This window comes from Vitis vinifera, chromosome 6 (genome assembly GCF_030704535.1).
Source record: "Vitis vinifera cultivar Pinot Noir 40024 chromosome 6, ASM3070453v1".
Taxonomy (NCBI): domain Eukaryota; kingdom Viridiplantae; phylum Streptophyta; class Magnoliopsida; order Vitales; family Vitaceae; genus Vitis; species Vitis vinifera.
In genome coordinates this window covers 10958648-10983598 of record NC_081810.1, presented here as the reverse complement: position 1 = coordinate 10983598, position 24951 = coordinate 10958648, and positions in this window count along the sequence as shown.

Below are 24951 nucleotides of genomic sequence, written 5' to 3'. Positions count from 1 at the left end.
GGTGAGTTTCGGAAAAGAGTCGAATCGGTGTGAGTGCCGAAAATAGTAGAATCGGGGCGAGTACCGGGAAAAGGTAGAATCCGTACAAGTATCGAAAAACTGTTCGGGTGAGAACCGGAAAAGATCCAATCACTGTGAGTTCCGAAAAAGTGTAGGATCCGAGCGAGTACTCGAAAAACGTAGAATTTGTGCGAGTATCGAAAAACTTTTCGTGTAAGTTCCAAAAAAGAGTCGAATCAGTGTGAGTACCGAAAATTGTAGAAATCGGGCGAGTACCGGGAAAAGGTAGAATCCGTGCGAGTATCGAAAAACTTTTCGGCTTAGTTCCGAATAATGGTGTAATAAGTGTGAGTACCGAAAAATGGTAGAATCCGGGCGAGTATGGGGAAAAGGTATAATCCGTGCGAGTATCGAAAAACTGTTGGCTTGAGTATTGGAAAGGGTCCAATCAGTGGGAGTACCGAAAAATTACGAATCCGGGCGAGTGACAGGAAAATGTAGTATCCATTCGAGTATCGAAAAACTGTTCGGGCGAGAAGCAGAAAAGGTCCAGTCACTACGAGTTCCGAAAAATGGTAGGATCCGTGCGAGTACTCGAAAAAGGTAGAATCCATGCGAGTATCGAAAAAAATTTCGGGTGAGTTCCGGAAAAGAGTCGAATCAGTGTGAGTACCGAAAATTGTAGAATCCGAGCGAGAACCAGGAAAAGGTAGAATCCGTGCAAGTATCGAAAAACAATTCAGTTGAGTACCGGTACAGGGTCCAATCAGTGTGAAAACCGAAAAATATAGAATCCGGGCGAGTATGGGGAAAAGGTAGAATCCGTGCAAGTATCGAAAAACCATTCGGGTGAGTACCGGAAAATGGTCCAATCAGTGTGAGTACCGAAAAATGGTAGAATCCAGGCGAGTACCGGGAAAAGTAGAATCCATACGAGTATCGAAAAACTCTTCGGGCGAGTACCGGAAAAGGGTCCAATCAGTGTGAGTACCAAAAAATGGTAGAATCCGGGCGTGTACTGCCAAAAGATAGAATTCGTGCGAGTATCGAAAAACTGTTGCGTTGAGTACCCGAAAAGGGTCCAAACAGTGTGAGTAACGAAAAACTGTAGAATCCGGGCGAGTAGAGGGGAAAGGTAGAATCCGTACGAGTATCGAAAAACTATTCAGGTGAGTACCGGAAAAGGGTCCAATCAGCGTGAGTACCGAAAAATGGTAGAATCCGGGCGAGTATGGGGTAAAGGTAGAATCCGTGCGAGTATGAAACACCATTTGGGTGATTACTGGAAAAGGGTCTAATCAGTGTGAGTACCGAAAAATGGTAGAATCCGGGCGAGTACCGGGAAAAGGTAGAATCGTGCCAATATTGAAAAACTTTTCGGACGAGTACCGGAAAAGGGTCCAATCAGTGTGAGTACCGAAAAATGGTAGAATCCGGGCGAGAACAGGGAAAAGGTAGAATCCGTGCGAGTATCGAAAAACTGTAGAAATTGAGTATCGGAAAAGGGTCCAATCAATGTGAGTACCGAAAAACTGTAGAATCCGGGCGAGTACAGGGGAAAGGTAGAATCCGTACGAGTATCGAAAAACTATTCGGGTGAGTATTGGAAAAGGGTCCAATTAGTGTGAGTGCCGAAAAATAGTAGAATCCGACGAGTACCGGGAAAAGATAGAATCTGTACGAGTATCGAAAAACTATTCGGGTGACTACAGGAAAAGGGTCTAATTAGTGTGAGTACCGGAAAATGGTAGAATCCGGGCGAGTACCGGGAAAAGGTAGAATCTGTGCGACTATCGAAAAACTGTTCGGGTGAGAACCGGAAAAGATCCAATCACTACGAGTTCCGAAAAATGGTAGGATCCGGGCGAGTACTCGAAAAAGGTAGAATCCGTGCGAGTATCGAAAAACTTTTTGGGTGAGTTTCGGAAAAGAGTCGAATCGGTGTGAGTGCCGAAAATAGTAGAATCCGGGTGAGTACCGGGAAAAAGTAGATTCCGTACGAGTATCAAAAGACTATTCAGGTGAGTACCGGAAAAGGGTCCAATTAGTGTGAGTACCGAAAAATGGTAGAATCCGGGCGAGTACCGGGAAAAGGTAGAATCCGTGCGACTATCGAAAAACTGTTCGGGTGAGAACCGGAAAAGATCCAATCACTACGAGTTCCGAAAAATGGTAGGATCCGGGCGAGTACTCGAAAAAGGTAGAATCCGTGCGAGTATCGAAAAACTTTTTGGGTGAGTTTCGGAAAAGAGTCGAATCGGTGTGAGTGCCGAAAATAGTAGAATCCGGGTGAGTACCGGGAAAAGGTAGAATCCGTACAAGTATCGAAAAACTGTTCGGGTGAGAACCGGAAAAGATCCAATCACTACGAGTTCCGAAAAATTGTAGGATCCGAGCGAGTACTCGAAAAACGTAGAATTTGTGCGAGTATCGAAAAACTTTTCGTGTGAGTTCCAAAAAAGAGTCGAATCAGTGTGAGTACTGAAAATTGTAGAAATCGGGCGAGTACCGGGAAAAGGTAGAATCCGTGCGAGTATCGAAAAACTTTTCGGCTTAGTTCCGAATAATGGTGTAATAAGTGTGAGTACCGAAAAATGGTAGAATCCGGGCGAGTATGGGGAAAAGGTAGAATCCGTGCGAGTATCGAAAAACTGTTGGCTTGAGTATTGGAAAGGGTCCAATCAGTGGGAGTACCGAAACATTGTAGAATCCGGGCGAGTGACAGGAAAATGTAGTATCCATTCGAGTATCGAAAAACTGTTCGGGCGAGAAGCAGAAAAGGTCCAGTCACTACGAGTTCCGAAAAAAGGTAGGATCCGTGCGAGTACTCGAAAAAGGTAGAATCCGTGCGAGTATCGAAAAACTGTTTGGTTGAGTACCGGAAAAGGGTCCAATCAGTGTGAGTACCGAAAAATGGTAGAATCCGGGAGAGTACCGGGAAAAGGTAGAATCCGTGCGAGTATCGAAAAACCATTCGGGTCAGTACCGAAAAAGGGTCCAATCTGTGTGAGTACTGAAAAATGGTTGAATCCGGGCAAGTACTCGAAAAAGGTAGAATCCGTGTGTGTATCGAAAAACTTTTCGGGTGAGTTCCGAAAAAGTGTCGAAACAGTTTGAGTATTGAAAATTGTAGAATCCGGGCGAGTACCGGGAAAAGGTAGAATCCGTGCGAGTATCGAAAAATTGTTCAGTTGAGTACCGGAACAGGATCCAATCAGTGTGAGTACCGAAAAATCGTAGAATCCGGGCGAGTATAGGGAAAAGGGAGTATCCGTGCGAGTATCGAAAAACCATTCGGGTGAGTACCGGAAAAGGGTCCAATCAGTGTGACTACCGAAAAATGGTAGAATCCGGGCATGTACCGGGAAAAGGTAGAATCCGTACGAGTATCGAAAAACTATTCGGGTGAGTGCCGAAAAAGGGTCCAATCAGTGTGAGTACCGAAAAATGGTAGAATCCGGGCGAGTACCGGGAAAAGGTAGAATCCGTGCGAGTATCGAAAAACCATTCGGGTGAGTACCAGAAAAGGGTCCAATCAGTGTGAGTACCGTAAAATCTTAGAATCCGGGAGAGTACCGGGAAAATGTAGAATATGTGCGAGTATCGAAAAACTGTGCGGGTGAGTCCCGGAAAAGGATCCAATCAGGGGAAGTACCGAAAAATGGTAGAATCCAGGAGAGTACCGGGAAAAGGTTGAATCCGAACGAGTATCGAAAAACTATTCGGGTGAGTATCGGAAAAAGAGTCCAATCAGTGTGAGTCCCGAAAAATGGTAGAATCCGGGCGAGTACAGGGAAAAGATAGAATCCATGCGAGTATCGAAAAACTTTTTGGACGAGTACCGGAAAAGCGTCCAATCAGTGTGAGTATCGAAAAATGGTAGAATCCGGGCGAGTACTGGGAAAAGGTAGAGTCCGTGCGAGTATTTTAAAAACTTTTGGGTTGAGTATCGGAAAAGAGTCCAATCAGTGTGAGTACCAAAAAACTGTAGAATCCGGGCGAGTACAGGGGAAAGGTAGAATCCGTACGAGTATCGAAAAACTATTCGGGTGAGTACTGAAAAAGGGTCCAATCATTGTGAGTACCGAAAAATTGTAGAATCCGTCGACTACCGGGAAAAGGTAGAATCCGTACCAGTATCGAAAAACTATTCGGGTGAGTACCGGAAAAGGGTCCAATCATTGTGAGTACCGAAAAATTGTAGAATCCGGCGAGTACCAGGAAAAGGTTGAATCTGTACAAGTATCGAAAAACTATTCGGGTGACTACCGGAAAAGGGTCCAATAAGTTTGAGTTCCAAAAAATGGTAGAATCCAAGCAAGTATCGAAATACTGTTCAGGTGAGAACCGAAAAAGGGTCCTATCAGTGCCAGTTCCGAAAAACGGCAGAATCCGAACAAGTACCAGGAAAAGGTAGAATCCGTTTGAGTATCGAAAAATTGTTCGGGTGAGAACCGAAAAAGGTCCAATCAGTGCGAGTTCCGAAAAATGGTTGAATCCTGGTGTGTACTCGAAAAAGGTAGAATCCGTGCGAATATGGAAAGACTTTTCGGGTGAGGTCCGGAAAAGGGTCGAATCAGTGTGAGTTCCGAAAATGGTAGAATCCGGGCAAGTACCGGGAAAAGGTAGAATCCGTACAAGTATCGAAAAACTATTCAGGTGAGTACCGGAAAAAGGTTCAATCAGTGTGACTACCGAAAAATGGTAGAATCCAGGCGAGTACCAGGAAAATGTAGAATCCGTCCGGGAATCAAAAAAATGTCCGGGTGACAATCGAAAAAGGGTCCAATCAGTGTGAGTACCGTAAAATGGTAGAATCCGGACGACTACCGGGAAAAGGTAGAATCCGTGCGAGTTTCGAAAAACTATTCGGGTGAGTACCGGAAAAAGGTCTAATCAGTGTGAGTACTGTAAAATGGTAGAATTCGGGCGACTACAGGGAAAAGGTAGAATCCGTGCGAGTATCGAAAAACTGTGCGGGTGAGTACCGAAAAAGGGTCCAATCAGTAGGAGTACCGAAAAATGGTAGAATCCGGGCGAGTACCGGGAAAAGGTAGAATCCATGCGAGTATCGAAAAATTGTTCAGTTGAGTACCGAAAAAAGGTCCAATCAATGTGAGTACCGAAAAATGGTAGAATCCGGGCGAGTACCGGGAAAAGGTAGAATCCGTGCTAGTATCGAAAAACCATTCGGGTGAGTACCGGAAAAGGGTCCAATCAGTGTGAGTACCGTAAAATGGTAGAATCCGGGCGAGTACCGGGACAAGATAGAATCCGTGCGAGTATCGAAAAATTGTGCGGCTGAGTACCGAAAAAGGGTCCAATCAGTGGGAGTACCGAAAAATGGTAGAATCCGGGCGAGTACCCGGAAAAGGTACAATACGTGCGAGTATCGAAAAACTGTTCGGGTGAGAACCGGAAAAGGTCCAATCACTGCGAGTTCCCAAAAATGGTAGGATCCGGGCGAGTACTCGAAAAATGTAGATTCCGTGCTACTATCGAAAAACTTTTCGGGTGTGTTTCGGAAAAGGATCGAATCAGTTTGAGTACCGAAAATTGTAGAATCCAGGCGATTACCGAGAAAAAGTAGAGTTCGTGCGAGTATCGAAAAATTGTTCAGTTCAGTACCGGAAAAGGGTCCAATTAGTGTGAGTACCAAAAAATTGTAGAATCCGGGCGAGTATGGGGAAAAGGTAGAATCCGTGCGAGTATCGAAAAACCATTTGGGTGAGTACCGGAAAAGGGTGCAATTAGTGTGAGTACCGAAAGATGGTAGAATCCGGGCGAGTACCGGGAAAATGTAAAATCCATGCGAGTATCGAAAAACTTTTCGGACGAGTACCGGAAAAGGGTCCAATCAGTGTGAGTATCGAAAAATGGTAGAATCCGGGCGAGTATTGGGAAAAGGTAGGGTCCGTGCGAGTATTTTAAAAAGTTTTGGGTTGAGTACCGGAAAAGGGTCCAATCAGTGTGAGTACCGAAAAACTGTAGAATCCGGGTGAGTACAGGGGAAAGGTAGAATCCGTACGAGTATCGAAAAACTATTCGGGTGAGTACCGAAAAAGGGTCCAATCATTGTGAGTACCGAAAAATTGTAGAATCCGACGAGTATCGGGAAAAGGTAGAATCTGTACAAGTATCGAAAAACTCTTCGGGTGACTACCGGAAAAGGGTCCAATAACTTTGAGTTCCAAGAAATGGTAGAATCTGAGCAAGTATCGAAAAACTGTTCAGGTGAGAAATAAAAAGGGTCCTATCAGTGCCAGTTCCGAAAAATGGCAGAATCCGAACAAGTACCAGGAAAAGGTAGAATCCGTGTGAGTATCGAAAATTGTTCGGGTGAGAACCGAAAAGGTCCAATCAGTGCGAGTTCCGAAAAATGGTTGAATCCTGGTGTGTACTTGAAAAAGGTAGAATCAGTGCGAATATGGAAAAACATTTCGGGCGAGTACCGGGAAAAGGTAGAATCCTTCCGGGAATCGAAAAAATGTCCGGGTGACAATCGAAAAAGGGTCCAATCAGTGCAAGTACCGAAAAATGGTAGTGTCCGGGCGAGTACCGGGAAAAGGTAGAATCCGTGCGAGTATCGAAAAACTGTTGGGGGAGTACGGAAAAAGGGTCCAATCAGTGGGAGTACCGAAAAATGATAGAATCCGGGCGAGTACCGGGAAAAGTTAGAATCCGTGCGAGTATCGAAAAACTATTCGCGTGAGAACCGGAAAAGGGTCCAATCAGTGTGAGTACCGAAAAATGGTCGAATCCGGGCGAGTACTCGAAAAAGGTAGAATTCGTGCTTTTATCGAAAAACTTTTCGGGTGAGTTCCGAAAAAGTGTCGAATCAGTGTGAGTACCGAAAAAGGCAGAATCTGGGCGAGTATCGAAAAACTGTTGGGTTGAGTACCGGAAAAGGGTCCAATCAGTGTGAGTACCGAGAAAGGGTAGAATCTGGGCGAGTACCGGGAAAAGGTAGAATCCGTGCGAGTATCGAAAAACTTTTCGGGTGAGTGCCGAAAAAAGTTCAAATGAGTGTGAGTACCGAAAATGGTAGAATCCGGGCGAGTACCGGGAAAAGGTAGAATCTGTGTGAGTATCGAAAAACTGTTCGGGTGAGAACCGAAAAAGGTCCAATCAGTGCGAGTTCCAAAAAATGGTAGAATCCGGGTGAGTACTCGACAAAGGTAGAATCCGTGCGAGTATGGAAAAACTTTTCGGGTGAGTTCCGGAAATGGGTCGAATTAGTGTGAGTACCGAAAATGGTAGAATCCGGGCGAGTACCGGGAAAAGGTAGAATCCGTGCGAGTATCGTTAAAATGTCCGGGGGAATTCCGGAATAGGGTCGAATCAGTGTGAGCAACGAAAAATGGTAGAATCCTGGCGAGTACCATGAAAAGGTAGAATCTGTGCGAGTATCGAAAAACTGTGTGGGTGAGTACCGGAAAAGAATCCAATCAGTGGGAGTACCGAAAAATGGTAGAATCCGGGCGAGTACCTAGAAAAGGTAGAATCCATTCGAGTATCGAAAAACTATTCGCGTGAGAACCGGAAAAGGGTCCAATCAGTGTGAGTACCGAAAAATGGTCGAATCCGGGCGAGTACTCGAAAAAGGTAGAATTCGTGCTTTTATCGAAAAACTTTTCGGGTGAGTTCCGAAAAAGTGTCGAATCAGTGTGAGTACCGAAAAAGGCAGAATCCGGGCGAGTACCGAAAAACTATTGGGTTGAGTACCGGAAAAGGGTCCAATCAGTGTGAGTACCAAGAAAGGGTAGAATCTGGGCGAGTACTCGACAAAGGTAGAATCCGTGCGAGTATGGGAAAACTTTTCGGGTGAGTTCCGGAAATGGGTCGAATTAGTGTGAGTACCGAAAATGGTAGAATCCGGGCGAGTACCGGGAAAAAGTAGAATCCGTGCGAGTATCGTTAAAATGTCCGGGGGAATTCCGGAATAGGGTCGAATTAGTGTGAGCAACGAAAAATGGTAGAATCCTGGCGAGTACCATGAAAAGGTAAAATCCGTGCGAGTATCGAAAAACTGTGCGGGTGAGTACCGGAAAAGGGTCCAATCAGTGGGAGTACTGAAAAATGGTAGAATCCGGGCGAGTACCGGGAAAAGGTAGAATCCATGCGAGTATCGTAAAACTATCCGCGTGAGAATCGGAAAAGGGTCCAATCAGTGTGAGTACCGAAAAATGGTCGAATCCGGACGAGTACTCGAAAAAGGTAGAATTCGTGCTTTTATCGAAAAACTTTTCGGGTGAGTTCCGAAAAAGTGTCGAATCAGTGTGAGTACCGAAAAAGGCAGAATCCGAGCGAGTATCGAAAAACTGTTGGGTTGAGTACCGGAAAAGGGTCCAATCAGTGTGAGTACCGAGAAAGGGTAGAATCTGGGCGAGTACCGGGAAAAGGTAGAATCCGTGCGAGTATGGAAAAACTTTTCGGGTGAGTTCCGGAAATGGGTCGAATTAGTGTGAGTACCGAAAATGGTAGAATCCAGGCAAGTACCGGGAAAAGGTAGAATCCGTGCGAGTATCGTTAAAATGTCCGGGGGAATTCCGGAATAGGGTCGAATCAGTGTGAGCAACGAAAAATGGTAGAATCCTGGCGAATACCATGAAAAGGTAGAATCCGTGCGAGTATCGAAAAACTGTGCGGGTGAGTACCAGAAAAGGCTCCAATCAGTTTGAATACCGAAAAATGGTAGAATCCGGGCGAGTAGTAGGAAAAGGTAGAATCCGTGCGAGTATCGAAAAATTGTACGGGCGAGTTCCGGAATAGGGTCGAATCAGGGTGAGTACCGAAAAATGGAAGAATTCGGAAAACTACCGAGAAAAGGTACAATCCGTGCGAGTATCGATAAACTGTTTGGGTGACTACCGAAAAAGGGTCCAATCAGTGTGAGTACCGAAAAATGCTAAAATATGGGCGAGTACCCGGAAAAGGAAGAATCCTTGCCAGAATCGAAAAACTGTCCGGACGGGTCCCGAAAAAGGGTCGAATCAGTGTGAGTACCGAAAAATGGTAGAATATGGGCGAGTACCAAGAAAAGGTACAATCCGTGCGAGTATCGAAAAACTGTTCGGTTGAGTATATGAAAAGGGTCCAATCAGTGTCAGTACCGAAAAATGGTAGAATCCGGGCGAGTACCAGGAAAAGGTAGAATCCGTGCGAGTATCGAAAAACTGTCTGGGCGAGTCCCGAAAAAGGGTCGAATCAGTGTGAGTACCGAAAAATGGTAGAATATGGGCGAGTACCGAGAAAAGGTACAATCCGTGCGAGTATCGCAAAACTTTTCGGTTTAGTACATGAAAAGGGTCGAATCAGTGTGAGTACCGAAAAATGGTAGAATATGGGCGAGTACCGGGAGAAGGTACACTCCGTACGAGTATCGACAAAACTGTTCGGTTGAGTACCGGAAAAGGGTCCAATCAATGTGAGTACCGAAAAATGGTAGAATCCGGGCGAGTACCGGGAAAAGGTAGAATCTATACGAGTATCGAATAATTGTTGGGGCAAGTACCGGAAAAGGGTCGAAATAGTGTGAGTAACGAAAATTTGTAGAAACTGGGCGAGTACCGGGAAAAGGTAGAATCCGTGGGAGCAACGAAAAACTTTTCGGGTGAGTATTGGAAAAGGGTCCAACCAGTGTGAGTACCGAAAAATGGTAGAATCCGGGCGAGTACCGGGAAAAGGTAGAATCCGTGTGAGTATTGAAAAACTGTCCGGGCGAGTTCCAAAAAAGGGTCGAATCAGTGTGAGTACCGAAAAATGGTAGAATCCAGGCGAGTACCCGAAAAAGGTAGAATCCGTGGCAATATCAAAAAACTGTCCGGGCGGGTCCCGAAAAAGGGTCGAATCAGTGTGAGTACCGAAAAATGGTAGAATCGGGGCGAGTACCAGGAAACAGCAGAATCCGTACAAGTATCGAAAAACTGTCGAGTCGAGTTCTGGAAAAGTGTCGATTGAGTGTCAATACTGAAAAATGGTAGAATCCGGGAGAGTACCGGGAAAAGGTAAAATCCGTGCGAGTATCGAAAACATGTCCAGGCGAGTCATGAAAAAGGGTCGAATCAGTGTGAGTACCGAAAAATGGTAGAACCCGGGCGAGTACCGGGAAAAGGTAGAATCCGTGTGAATATCGAAAAATTGTCTAGGCGAGTTCCGGAATAGGGTCGAATAAGTGTGAGTACAGAAAAATGGTAGTTTCCGGGCGAGTACGGGGAAAAGGTAGAATCCGTGCGAGTATTGAAAAACTGTTGGGGCGAGTCATGAAAAAGGGTCGAATCAGTGTGAGTACCGAAAAATTATAGAATCCGGGCCATTACTGGGAAAAGGTAGAATCCGTACGAGTATCGAAAAGTTGTTGGGGCGAGTACCAGAAAACGGTCAGTTGAGTGTGAGTACCGATAATTGGTAGAATCCGGGCGAGTACCGGGAAAAGGTCGAATCCGTGCGAGTATCGAAAAGCTGTCCGGGCGAGTTCAGGAAAAGGGTCGAATCAGTGTGTGTACCGAATAATGGTAGAATCCGGGCGAGTACAGGGAAAAGTTAGATTTCGTGCGAGTATTGAAAAACTGTTTGGGGGAGTACCGGAAAAATATCCAATCCGTGTGAGTATCGAAAAATGGTACAATCCGGGCGAGAACGGGGAAAAGGTAGAATCCATGCGAGTATCGAAATACTGTCTGGGCGAGTTCCGGAAAAGGGTCGAATCAGTGTGAGTACCGAAAAATTGTAGAATCCGGGCGAGTACCGGGAAAAGGTAGAATCCGTGTGAATATCGAAAAACTGTCTAGGCGAGTTCCAGAATAGGGTCGACTCAGTGTGAGTAACGAAAAATGGTAGTTTTCGGGCAAGTACGGGGAAAAGGAAGAATCCGTGCGAGTATCGAAAAATTGTCGGGGTGAGTTCCAGAAAATGGTCGAAGTAATGTGACTACCGAAAAATGGTAGAATCCGGGCGAGTACCGGGCAAAGGTAGAATCCGTGTGAATATCGAAAAACTATCCAGGCGAGTTCCGGAATAGGGTCGAATCAGTGTGAGTACCGAAAAATGGTAGTTTCCGGGCGAGTACGGGGAAAAGGTAGAATCCGTGCGAGTATCAAAATACTGTCTGGGCGAGTTCCGGAAAAGGGTCGAATCACTGTGAGTACCGAAAAATGGTAGAATCCGGGCGAGTACCGGGAAAAGGTAAAATCCGTGTGAATATCGAAAAACTATCCAGGCGAGTTCCGGAAAAGGGTCGAATCAGTGTGAATACCGATAAATGGTAGAATCCGGGCGAGTACCGGGAAAAGGTGGAATCCGTGCGAGTATCAAAAAACTGTCGAGGCGAGTTCCGGAAAAATGTCGATTGAGTGTGAGTACCAAAAAATGGTAGAATCTGGGCGAGTATTAGGAAAAGGTAGAATCCCTGCGAGTATCGAAAAACTATCCGGGCGAGTCATGAAAAAGGGTCGAATCAGTGTGAGTACCGAAAAATGGTAGAATACGGGCGAGTACCGGGAAGAGGTAAAATCCGTGCGAGTATCGAAAAACTATCCGACCGTGTTCCGGAAAAAGGTTGAATCAGTGTGAGTACGAAAAGATGGTAGAATCCGGGCAAGTACCGGGAAAAGGTAGAATCATTGCGAGTATCGAAAAACTTTTCAAACGAGTACCGGAAAAGGGGTCGAATCAGTGTGAGTACCGAAAAATGGTAGAATCTGGGCGAGTACTGGGAAAAGGTAGAATCCCTGCGAGTATCGAAAAACTATCCGGGCGAGTCATGAAAAAGGGTCGAATCAGTGTGAGTACCGAAAAATGGTAGAATACGGGCGAGTACCGGGAAGAGGTAAAATCCGTGCGAGTATCGAAAAACTATCCGACCGTGTTCCGGAAAAAGGTCGAATCAGTGTGAGTACGGAAAGATGGTAGAATCCAGGCGAGTACCGGGAAAAGGTAGATTCCCTGCGAGTATCGAAAAACTGTTCGTGGGAGTACCGGAAAAGGGTCCAATCTGCGTGAGTACCGAAATGGTAGAATCCAGGCGAGTACAAGTAAAAGGTAGAATCCATGCGAGTATCGAAAAATTATCCGAGCTTGTTCCGGAAAAGGGTTGAATCAGTGTGAGTACCGGGAAAATATAGAATCCTTGCGGGTATCGAAAAACTGTTCGGGGGAGTTTAGGAAAAGGGTCGAATCAACGTGAGTATTGAAAAATGGTAGAATTCGGACGAGTACCGGGAATAGGTAGAATCCGTGCGAGTATCGAAAAACTGTTCGGGGGAGTACTGGAAAAGGGTCCAGTCCGTGTGAGTATCGAAAAATGGTAGAATCCGGGCGAGTACAAGGAAAAGGTAGAATCCGTACAAGTATCGAAAAACTATCCCGGCGTGTTCCAAAAAAGGGTCGAATCAGTGTGAGTACCAAAAAATGTTATAATCCGGGTGAGTACCGAGAAAAGGTAGAATCCGTGCGAGTATCGAAAATCTGTTTGGGTGAGTACCGGAAAATGGTCCAATCAATGTGAGTACCAAAAAATAGTAGAATCCGGGCAAATAGGAGGAAAAGGTAGAATTCGTGCAAGTATCGAAAAACTGTTTGGGCAAGTATCGGACAAGGGTCGAATCAGTGTGAGTACCAAAAGATGATAGAATCCGGGCAAGTACCGGGAAAAGGTAGAATCTGAGCGAATGTCGAAAAACCGTCCAGGCGAGTACAGAAAAAGGTTGGAATGAGTGTGAGTACCGAAAAATATTAGAATTTGAGCGAGTATTTGGAAAAAGTAGAATCTGTGCGAGTATCGAAAATTTTTTTGGCTAATACCGGAAAAGGGTCGAATCAGTGTGAGTACCGAAAAATGGTAGAATCCGGGCGAGTACCGGGAAAAGGTAGAATCCGTGCGAGTATCGAAAAAATTGTTCGACTGAGTATCGGAAAAGGGTCGAATCAGTGTGAGTACCAAAAAATGGTAGAATCCGTGCGAGTATCGAAAAAATTTTCGGTACTCACTCAGATTCGACCCTTTTCCAGTACTCGCCCAAACAATTTTTCGATACTCGCACTGATTGGACCCTTTTCCGGTACTCAACCGAACAATTTTTCGATACTCACACGGATTCTACCTTTTCCCAGTACTCGCCCGGATTCTACCATTTTTCGGTACTCACACTGATTGAACCCTTTTCCGGAACTTGCCGAGAATGTTTTTCGATAATCGCACGGATTCTCCATTTTCCAGGTACTCGCCCGGACAGATTTTCGATACTCGCACGGATTCTACCTTTTCCTGATACTCGCCCAGATTCTATCATTTTTCGGTACTCACTCTGATTCGACCCTTTTCCGATACTCGCCGAAACAGTTTTTCGATACTTGCTCGGATTCTACCATTTTTCAATACTTACATCGATTCGACCTTTTTCGGAACTCGCCCGGAAAGTTTTTCGGTACTTGCACGGATTCTACGTTTTCCAGGTACTCGCCCGGATTCTACCATTTTTCGGTACTCACTCAGATTCAACCCTTTTCCGGTACTCACTCAGATTCAATCCTTTTCCGGTACTCGCCCTGATTCTACCATTTTTCGGTACTCACAGTGATTGGACCCTTTTCCGGTACTCGCCCAAACAGTTTTTCGATACTCGCACGGATTCTACCATTTCCCGGTACTCGCCCGAATTCTACCATTTTTCGGTACTCACACCGATTCAACCTTTTTCGGAACTCGCCCGGAAAGTTTTTCGGTACTTGCACGGATTCTACGTTTTCCAGGTACTCGTCTGGATTCTACCATTTTTCGGTACTCACTCAAATTCAACCATTTTCCGGTACTCGCCCAAACAATTTTTCGATATTCGCACGGACTCTACCTTTTCCTGGTACTCGCCCGGATTCTACCATTTTTCGGTACTCACACTGATTGGACCCTTTTCCGGTACTCGCCCAAACAGTTTTTCGATACTCGCACGGATTCTACCTTTTCCTGGTACTCACCCGGATTCTACCATTTTTCGTTACTCACACAGATTCGACCTTTTTCCGGTACTAGCCCAAACAATTTTTCAATATTCACACGGATTCTACCTTTTCCCCGTACTAGCCCGGATTCTACCATTTTTCGGTACTCACACTAATTGGACCATTTTTTGGTACTCTGCCAAACAGTTTTTCGATACTCGCACGGATTCTACCTTTTTCCCAGTACTCGCCCGGATTCTACCATTTTTCGGTACTCACACTAATTGAACCCTTTTCCGGAACTCGTCGGGAAAGTTTTTCGATAGTCGCATGGATTCTCCATTTTCTAGATACTCGCCCGGATTTTACCATTTTTCGATTCTCCCACGGATTCTACATTTTCCCGATACTCGGCTGAAATCTACCATTTTTTGGTCCTCTCACTGATTCAGCCTTTTCCCAGTACTTGCCCGGACAGTTTTTTGGTACTCGTACGGATTCTACCTTTTCCCGGTACTTGCCCGAATTCTACCATTTTTCGGTACTCAGACTGATTCGACCCTTTTTCGGTACTCACTCGCACAATTTTTTGATACTCTCACAGATTATACCTTTTCCCGGTACTCACCCGGATTCTACCATTTTTCGGTACTCACACTGATTCGACCCTTTTCCAGTACTCGCCCGGACAGTTCTAAGATACTCACATGGATTCTACCTTTTCCCGTTACTCGCACAGATTCTACCATTTTTCGGTCCTCTCACTGATTCTGCCCTTTTTTGGTACTCGCCCAAATAGTTTTTCAGTACTCGCACAGATTCTAACTTTTCCCTATACACGCCCGGATTATACCATTTTTCGGTACTCACACTGATTCGACTCTTTTTCGATACTCGCCCGGACAGTTTTTCGGTACTCGCACAGATTCTACCTTTTCCAGGTAATCGCTTGGATTATACCATTTTCCGGTACTCACATTGATTCGACCCTTTTCCGGTACTCGGTCGAACATTTTTTTGATACTCGCACAAATTTTACCTTTTCCGGGTACTCACCCGGATTCTACCATTTTTCGGTACTCATACTAATTCGACCCTTTTTCGGTACTCGCCCGAACAGTTTTTCGGTACTCGCACTAATTCTACATTTTCTCGTTACTTACCCGGATTCTACCATTTTTCAGTACTCACACTGATTCGACCCTTTTTCGGTACTTGCCCGGACAGTTTTTTGATACTCGCATGGATTCTACCTTTTCCCGGTACTCGCCCGGATCCTACCATCTTTCGGTACTCACACGGATTTGACCCTTTTCCGGTACTCGCCCGAACAGTTTTTCGATACTCTCACGGATTCTACCTTTTCTCGTTACTCGCCCAGATTCTACCATTTTTCAGTCCACTCACTGAGTCTGCCCTTTTTCGGTACCCTCCTGGACAGTTTTTTTGTACTCGCACAGATTCTACCTTTTCCCGGTATTCGCCAGAATTATACCATTTTTATGTACTCAAACTGATTCAACCCTTTTCCGGTACTCGCTCGAACTGCTTTTCGATACTCGCACGGATTCTACCTTTTCCCGGTACTCGCCCGGATTCTACCATTTTTCGGTACTCACACTGATTTGACCCTTTTCCGGTACTCGCCCGGACAGTTTTTTGATACTCACTCGGATTCTCTCATTTTTCGATACTCACGCTGATTCGACCCTTTTTCGGTACACACGCGCACAGTTTTTCGATAGTCTCACAGATTCTACCTTTTCCCGGTACTCTCCAGGATTCTACCATTTTTCGGTACTCACACTGATTCGACCCTTTTTCGGTACTCGCTCGGTCAGTTTTTTGATACTCGCATGGATTCTACCTTTTCCTGGTACTCGTCCGGATTCCACCATTTTCCGGTACTCACTCTGCTTCTGCCCTTTTTCGGTACTCACCCGGACAGTTTTTCGATACTCGCATGGATTCTACCTTTTTCCGATACTTACCCGGATTCTACCAATTTTGGGTAGTCACACTGATTCGACCCTTTTTCGGTACTTGCCTGAACAGTTTTTTTATACTCGCACGGATTCTACCTTTTCCTGGTACTCGCCTAGATTCTACCATTTTTCGTTACTCACACTAATTCAACCTTTTTCCGATACTCGCCTGGTCAATTTTTTGATACTCGAACGAATTCTACCTTTTCCCGGTACTCGTTCGGATTATACCATTTTCCGGTACTCACACTAATTCAACCTTTTTTCGATACTCGTCAGGACAGTTTTTCGGTACTCGCACGGATTCTACCTTTTCCCGATACTCTCCCGGATTCTACCTTTTTTCTGTCCTCTCACCGAGTCTGCTCTTTTCCGGTACTCGCCCAGACAGTTTTTCGGTACTCGCACTTATTCTATCTTTTCCGGTACTCACCCGGATTCTACCATTTTTCAGTACTCACACTGATTCGACCCTTTTTCAGCACTCGCCCAGACAGTTTTTCGATACTCACACGGATTCTACCTTTTCCCGGTACTTGTCCCCATTCTACCATTTTTCGGTACTCACACTGCTTCGACCCTTTTCCGGTACTCGTCCGAACAGTTTTTCGATACTCGCATGGATTCTACCTTTTCCCGATACTCGTCCGGATTCTACCATTTTTCGGTACTCACACATATTCAACCTTTTTCCAATACTCATCTGAACAGTTTTTTGATACTCGCATGGATTCTACCTTTTCCCGATACTCGTCCGGATTCTACCATTTTTCGGTACTCACACATATTCAACCTTTTTCCAATACTTGTCCGGACAGTTTTTCGGTACTCGCACGGATTCTACCTTTTCCCGATACTCTCCCGGATTCTACCTTTTTTCTGTCCTCTCACCGAGTCTGCCCTTTTCCGGTACTCACCCAGACAGTTTTTCGGTACTCGCACTTATTCTATCTTTTCCCGGTACTCACCCGGATTCTACCATTTTTCAGTACTCACACTGATTCAACCCTTTTTCAGCACTCGCCCAGACAGTTTTTCGATACTCACACGGATTCTACCTTTTCCCGGTACTCGTCCCCATTCTACCATTTTTCGGTACTCACACTGCTTCGACCCTTTTCCGGTACTCGTCCAAACAGTTTTTCGATACTCGCATGGATTCTACTTTTTCCCGATACTCGTCCGGATTCTACCATTTTTCGGTACTCACACACACATATTCAACCTTTTTCCAATACTCATCCGAACAGTTTTTCAATACTCGCATGGATTCTACCTTTTCCCGATACTCGTCCGGATTCTACCATTTTTCGGTACTCACACATATTCAACCTTTTTCCAATACTCGTCCGGACAGTTTTTCGGTACTCGCACGGATTCGACCTTTTCCCGATACTCTCCAGGATTCTACCTTTTCCCGAGATTCTACCATTTTTTGGTCCTCTCACTGAGTCTGCCCTTTTTCGGTACTCGCCGAATAGTTTTTCGATACTCGCACTTATTCTACCTTTTCTCGGTACTCGCCCGGATTCTACCATTTTTCGTTACTCACACTGATTCGACCCGTTTCCGGTACTCGCCCGGACAGTTTTTCGGTACTCGCAAGGATTCGACCTTTCCCCGGTACTCACCCGGATTCTAGGGTTGCGGATGATATGAATGACTTTTTAGGACTTTCCTTTATTTGGGTTAAGTGGTTCTCCAAGCTGTTCCCCCCACCCCTGAGAGAATGACAAAACCGTTTAGTTTGTAAAAGAAAGTTCGAGGATAAGAAATATGAAAGATATCCCTATTTGGCGTAAGAGACCCAATTCAAGTAATAATAAAAGTTTTGGAAATTCTCATGATAGATAATTTATTTTAAGATGGTTACCAAAATTATCTTAAAGGCTATCTTCCAAAATATTAAGTGGGAGCGGGACATAGGTAAGCCCATAGCCTCTAAGATCAAGCCCATCTTCATTTTGAGCCTATCACCATCTTAAAGATGGGATCACCTAAGGAATCAAGGGATATGGACTATCCTGAAAGGACAAGACTATACATTGTAGTGGGAGTGGTCGATCCTAAAGATGGAACTCTTCACTTAGTGATATTGATGTCAAGGGTCTTGGTTATATACTTAACTTAGACATAAAGTGGTAGAATCACCTAAAGTGGTTCCACTTGCATGTGCTAAGGACTGAACGTAAAGGTATGTAAATCAATGCCTTAGAATAACCTTTGGAGGTTTAAGGCAAGTTGATTAATTAGAGAGGGTCTTTACCTAGTAATAAGAGTCATGACCTGCCTAAAGTAGGCTTGATTCTTATGATACTAGGATACCTTGCATGGATATATGTAGTTTAAGAGGACTACTTTTGCAAAATTAATTACCATATTTGCCTTTAGTGCTTAGTTCCTTTATTAATGCATGGAAATATTTTGTTTATTACAGGAATCACGTCTTATAATATGATCACCCTTATTCTCACTGATAATAAGTTAACTTGACCTGATTATGTTGATTGGAAAATAAATCTAGATATAGTGCTCACAATAGAATAGCTAAAATGGGTAACTCAAGAGGTTGCTCCACCCATTCCCAATGAGCTTTCCACGTAAGAAGAGAAAGATTCTCATTCCCAGTGGCAAAGGGCATATGAGAAAACTCATTATATCATACTTGGGTCTCTCAATAATGTGTTGCAACAACAACACATGGGCATTCCCACTACTTATGAGATTCTCTTGAATCTGTAAGAGATGTTTAATGATAAGGGTAGGCCATCTAGGCAAGCTACTCTAAGGACCATCATGAGCACGAAGATGATAGAAGGAACTCCCATTAGAGATCATATGATTCATATGATTACACTCTTTAACAAGATAGAGATCCTTGAAGCTAAAATCGATGGGGAAACCAAGGTTGATATGATTCTAGAGACCTTATCGAACTCCTTCAAGCAATTTAAGCTCAATTACAATATGAATAAGTTAATGATGAGCTTTCCAAAACTGATAAAGGAACTTTAGATGGTTGAGGGGATTCTCAAGGATCCTAATGGTGTTCACATGGAAATAAAAGAGCCTTCAAGTTCTTCTCGTAATAATAAGAAGAAGAATTCTTTTAAGAAATCCAATCAGGAAAAGGAAATAGCAAAGGTAAGGGCAAGTGTTTCATTTATGGCAAGAAGGGCCATTGGAAGAAAGAATGCCCTAATTTCCTGAAGAAAAATGAAGTAATGTCCCATTCACTTTTAGTTGAATCTTGTTTAGTGGTGGATTCCACCAATTCCTAGTGGATAGATTCTGGAGCCACTAACCATATTTGTAATTCATTATAGGGGTTTCAACTAAAGAAAAGGTTGAATGAAGGAGAGATGTACCTTACTCTAGCATTTACTACGAGGATAGTTATGCAATAAGTGGGAGATGTTACCCTGATATTAGAGAATAATAAATATCTAGAACTCAAGGATTGGATTTATGTACCTAAATCTAGAAAGAATTGAATTTCAATTTCTAGTTTAAATAAATTAGATTATTCAGTTTATTTCAATAAAAAAATTATTAAAAAGAATGATTTATTTATTGGCTCAGGGATATTAGTTGACAATCTATTTTGTATTACTCTTATATCATTATTATATGTTGTTGAGAATAATCATATCTCGCTTAAGAACAAAGTACTTAGCACTAATCAGACTTATCTATGGCACCTATGCTTAGATCATATTAATCTAAATAGGATCCAAAGACTAGTCAAGTTTGGAACACTGCACTCGTTAGTTCTAGAAGATCTTCTAGTCTACGAATCCTATACAAAAGGTAAAATGACCAAGAGGCCCTTTACTGCTAAAGGGGTTAGAGCCAAAGAATGTTTGGAGTTAGTGCATACTAATATGTGTGGACTTTTTAATGTCCAAGCATGTGGAGGGTATGAGTATTTCATCATCTTCATAGATGATTACTCTAGGTATGGTTATGTTTACCTTATGCATAGAAAATTTGATGCCTTGGATAAATTCAAAGAATTTAAGGCAAATCAGAGAACCAGTTAGGTAAACATCTCAAGGCACTTTGATCTAATCGAGGTGGAGAGTACATGTCTAATGAGTTTGATTCTTTCCTTAAGAAGCATAGGATTATATCCCAGTTGACTGTTCCTTGTACTCCACAGCAAAATGAAGTGGCGGAAAGAAGAAATCGAACTCTATTAGACATGATGAGATCTATGATGAGTTTTTCAACACTTTCCACATCCTTTTGGGGATATGCCCTAGAAAATGCAGGATATCTTCTTAATCTAGCTTCATCTAAATCGGTACCTTTGACTATTATGGAGATGTGGACGAGTCATAAACCTGGTTTACACCATGTTCACATATGGGGGTGTCCAGCACACGTGTTAAAACCAAACGTAGATAAGCTTGAACTAAGGTTAGAAGTTTGTCAGTTTGTTGGGTATCCAAAAGGAACTATGGGTTATTACTTTTATAGTCAGGTCGACTAAAAGGTATTTGTGAGTATAAATCCCAGATTTCTAGAAAATGACTAGATGATGAGTAATAGTGTTAGGAGTAAGGTCAATTTGAGAGATCTAGATAAGACTCTCATAACAACATATAATACTATGGATCCAGTACCAACCATTCTTATTTCTAGTACACCAGTACCTTGTCATAGTGAGAGGGTTGTTCTATAACTAGATATATTCATGTATTTGGGAGAATCTTTTGAGGCCATCCCAATAGTATATGAGATCAATCCTACAAATTATGATGAGGCAATGAGCAATGTGGATGCAAATTTTTGGCAAAAGGCTATGGAAGTAGAGTTAGAATCTATGCATTCTAACCATGTTTGGGAGCTTGTAGAAGCACCTAAAGGGATAAAACCCACAGGGTATAAGTGGGTCTACAAAAGGAAGAGGGGCGTAGATGGAAAGGTTGAGACTTTTAAGGCTAGGTTTTTTTAGAAGGGTTATATTCAGAAACCTATTGTCAATTATGGGGAGACCTTTCTCACCGATAGCCATGCTCAAGTCCATCAAAATACTCCTATCCTTTACAACACATCTTGATTATGAAATACAATAAATGGATGTCAAGACTGCATTCTTAAATGGGAATCTTGATGAGAGCATCTTTATGATGCAGCCAGATGGTTTTGTAGCAAAGCATCAAGAGCATATGGTATGCAAGTTACATAAATCCATTTATGGATTAAAGCAAGCATCTCGCTCATGGAATAAACGTTTCGATCAGGCAATCAAAGCTTTTTACTTTGATCAAAATGAGGATGAACCTTATGTGTACAAGAATGTGCAGGAAAGCATGGCAGTCTTTATGATCTTGTATGTTGATGACATTCTACTAATTGGTAATGATGTAAGGTTATTGTCATTAGTCAAGATCTGGTTTTCTACTCAATTTCAGATGAAGGATTTGGGAGAAGCACAATACATTCTTTGGATTAAGGTCCTTAGAGACCACAAGAATAGAAAACTAGTGTTATCTCAAGCTGCCTACATAGATAAGCTTTTGGTCAAGTATGTGATGTAGGATTCAAAGAAATGTTTGTTACCTTTCAAGCATGGAATTCCTCTTTCTCAGGATCAATGTCCTAAAATACTTGAGGAGAAAAAGCTCATGCAATTGGTACCTATGCCTCTATAATGGGTAGCCTTATGTATGTGATGCTATGTACTAGGCCAGATATCAGTCTAATCCAAGTCCAACGCACTAGACAACTATCAAGCAAATACTCAAGTATCTTAGGAGAACGAGGGATTATATGCTTGTATTCCAAAGTGTCGAGTTAGTACCTAAAGGGTACACGGATTCAAACTTCCAATCTTATAAGGATTCTCATCGATCTATCTCCAGTTTTGCTTTTACTTTTGGTGGTGTGGTTGTTAGTTGGAAAAGTGTGAAGCAATCTTGCATTACTAACTCCACTATGGAAGTCAAGTATGTTGTAGCTTCTAAAGTAGCAAAGGAAGCCATTTGGCATAGGAAGTTCCTCTTGGAACATAGGGTCGTACCCTTGGCCGTGCAACCCTTGATATTATTTTTTGATAACAGTGGGCCTGTGGCATAGTCTAAAGAACCAAGAAACCACTAAAAAGTTAAACACATTGAGAGAAAGTATCACCTGATTCATAAGATAGTCCAGAAGGGTGATGTACTGGTAGAGAAGATACCTTTTGCAAGTGGATCCCTTCACCAAGACATTTATAGGAAGAGTCTTTGATGGTCATAAGGATAGCATAGGTGTTAGATGTGTACCTCATATGTTTTAGAGGCATGATGTTTTAAGGGCTACTGGGAGATTGTTAGGATTGAGCTTTTAAAAGCATGACATGATGTAATAAACTCTTGGTTTTTATTACTTATTTAATAAAGTTTTAGCTCACTTTTATCTATCATTTTTCCATGAATTATACCTTGTAAGCATTATGGCCTGCATCTTTTGCATTGTACGTGACTTGGGTGCATTAGAAATTGCACAAAAAATCCAAGTCATGAGTTCCTTATAAATAGATGACTTGTTCACAGTTAGTTCATGGGTCTAGGCAACCTATTAGAGGTTGTAGTGCACTACCTCCTAATTGTAGGGATGGTTGGTCTTAGCTATTAGGATGGGTTTCCCATTATGAGTGCACTAGTGTGTATGGTTGCACATTGGATAAGACCTATGGTGAGTTATGACTTAAGGCTATCAAGCAGTCATAACTTCACCAAGTTGCTTCATTGTGTTGTCTCTCAACCTTGAGAGAATATTGATCTTGTGTTGAAGTTAGCAGTGGCTTCAACCTATGGGTGAGATTACAAGTTAATCATATATTCCCTTTGGATTGGGAAATTATTGATGGAATTTGGTAACAATAGGTATTCTCAATAGAGGCACCATGATATCTCTTAGGATTGAGACAATGTGTCCCCTTGAGTGATCCTAAGGATATGTGTTCATGGAAACTATGGCCATAATAGTTCCTTAAGTGGAACTAGATATAAGCTCTTTAAGAGCTAAGATATATCAATTGAACACACTAGAGGAGGATCTATAACTTAAGGATGGTAGAGGTAGTCTTGAAAGACTGATAGCCTTCACCTTGTTAGACTATGGACACCAGTTTAAAGGGAGACTAAACATAATGGATAGCATGTCATGGACCCGAGCACTTAGTGTCTCGTTGTTATTTACATAGGATATTGGAGTTCAGTTGATTCTCTATAGTAGGATGTTGAATCAACTTCATAATTGGATTATGAGGGAGCCAGTATTCCTATGGGTCCCAATGGCCCCCGCTTTAAGCTCATATACCTTGTTAGCACGGGTTATGAGAGTCAAATTGACTCTAGGTTCACTTTTGTGCATAAGGGTATTTTGGTAAATAACTTTAATTTGAAGAGTTAGAAAAGAAAAAAAATGGTATTTCCTTCATTCTTAAATCCAAAGATAAGGCCCTCACATGTTATTTCTTTTTCGGGTTCTTTTCTCTTTCTTTAAATATGATATATATGGGGAAAAAAATCTAGGTATCAAATAAATATTAGTGACTCTTTCATAGGGACACCTTTTTGCTTTAAGAGAGATAATAGAGCTTCTAAAATAGATTTAATATTTGAGCTTTATATCAGTGGTTATGTAAAATTAATTATTTTATTGTCAATAATAAGGTTGAAATTGAATTAGATAGATAATTCTAATGAATTTCAAAGGTAATTAAGTTTATGACATGTTGAATTAATTACAAAAATTGATTAAAGATGGTTTAAAATACAACTAGCTAAGTCGTTAACTTCGTCAATGGATTAGTTTGGTGCATAGAAAATTTAGTGTAGAAGGCTACAAGCTATGGTGAAAAAAGATTTTTGAAAGTTGCAAAGAGAGTTTGGAACCTAATGGAGTTCTACAAAAAAATTAGGAACATTCTACTTTTAGATAATTAGCTAATACTCATTATTATTTTTATTTATGTTTAGGCTAGATGTTTAATAAGTCCATATGGAATTTGAGTGATTTCTTCAACGCATTGGTTAATAAAGCAATAAGTCATTTTATAATTTCTCCTTTTTTTTTAATCTTTTTTTTCATTTTTTTAAAGTATAAAAAATGTTTGAAATCCCTAAAGTGGATCAAGTAATTTTTTTTTTTCTGAAAAATGTTCTAATTTTTTTCTTAACTTATATAACAAATTAAGAATATCATACGATTTGTTCAATCGTTATACAAGTAAATTTTAACTTTTTAATTTATTATAATGATTTTGAACTCTGGTTATTAGTGACCTCGGTTCAATAAGTGATATCATTAGCCTTGACAAGGTAGTAATGTAGAGTAAACTTAACCCGCAAGGATGTTATTAGTCTTTGGTATATCATTGATTGGAAGCATATCATTAATTGAAAATTATTTTATCCATCTGTAAAAAGAACAAAATAAGACTAGCCACTGAGTGCAAGTCCCACTGTTTGAGTATAATGCTATTATTAATGAATTAAGATAAAATATGTGTATGAAATTCTTTTAAATATAAATTAATTATGCAATGTGTATTATGTTATTTTATCTTTAAGTTGAAAGTATCTAATTTTTTTCTTTTTTTCTTTTTTGAAGAAAATGAACTTAATTATTAAATTAAATAAGTTCAATTACTAATTCATTTTTATAAAAATATAATATTTCTTTATACTATATTTAACCCTCATTTTTAAACGATTTTACTTTATTGAACCGTCCATCTCGCCATTCATTAATATTCCACTTTTCAAGTATAAGCAATATTGATGAGAGGGATTAGAATATGAAGTATGTTTCTATTAGAAACAATTTTAAAATTGATTATTTAGGATCGACGACTTAAAACTAACTTTAATTATAATTTCTAAATCTTACTTAAAGACTAACCTCGGTTATTATTTCTAAAACTTTTTTAAAAATGTGTGGTATAATCATTGAAATTATCCTTGAGATAACTTTTAATTAGTTTTTATTAAAAATTTAGAACCTTTAAATTATGCTCTAATTATCAACTAACTAC